Source organism: Neomonachus schauinslandi, chromosome 12 (assembly GCF_002201575.2).
Source record: "Neomonachus schauinslandi chromosome 12, ASM220157v2, whole genome shotgun sequence".
In the NCBI taxonomy this organism is placed as follows: domain Eukaryota; kingdom Metazoa; phylum Chordata; class Mammalia; order Carnivora; family Phocidae; genus Neomonachus; species Neomonachus schauinslandi.
The window spans coordinates 34620194-34621041 of NC_058414.1; positions in this window are offsets into that span (position 1 = coordinate 34620194).

Here is an 848-nt window from a genome sequence, read left to right on the forward strand (position 1 = left end):
TCTGAATTCTTTTTAAAAAGTCAGTTTACGGGGAGAAGGAAAGATGGCAGAGGAGTAGGGGACCCTATTTCAACTGGTCCCCAGAATTGAGCTGGATATCTACCAGACCACTCTGAGCACCCACGAAACCAGCCTGAGATGTAAGAAGATCTGGATCTCTACAAACAGAATATCGCAGGCGGTTGGTTTTGAGGTACGAAGCGGAGAGACGTGATTCTGCAGGCAGATATCGCAGGATAAACGGCGGCGGGGGGTGCCGGGCCGTGGGGATCCTGCACCGCCGGTGAGCGACAGCCTCGCGCGCTGGGGACAGGGCACAGACTCGAAGTCGGGTAGCTCGGGAAAGGACTTTAGGGCAGCCCACGGGGCGGAAACCTGGAGCGGGGGTGGGGGGGTCACCAGTGCGAAATGGAAGCGCATGCGAACTGGGGGCGGCTGGTGGTTTTAGAAGCACAAAGGGCAGAGACGTGCCCTGACCTGGAGGCCGGACTGGGGGCCTTGCAGAGGGGTGCACAACCCAGGAAGCTGCAGTTTCTAGCAGCATGGACAGAAACGGAGACAGTGTGGCCTGGAGAGCTCATTGAAGAACAGACTGCGGTCTCTCTGCTCTGAGGCAGAGGGTTGGAAACGGTCTATTCTGCTCTGACTCGCGGAAGAGACACGGAAAGCCACCAGGGAAAGGCACCAGAGGACAAAAGCCCCAAAGACTGATTCCCGCTGAGCCCATCCCCCACCACAGGGGCTCAGGGCAACTCCGCCCAAACAGGGTTGCCTGAGTAACAGTGCGGCAGGCCCCTCCCACAGAAGACAGGCTGGGAAAACAAGAGGCCAGCTACCCTAAGGTCCCA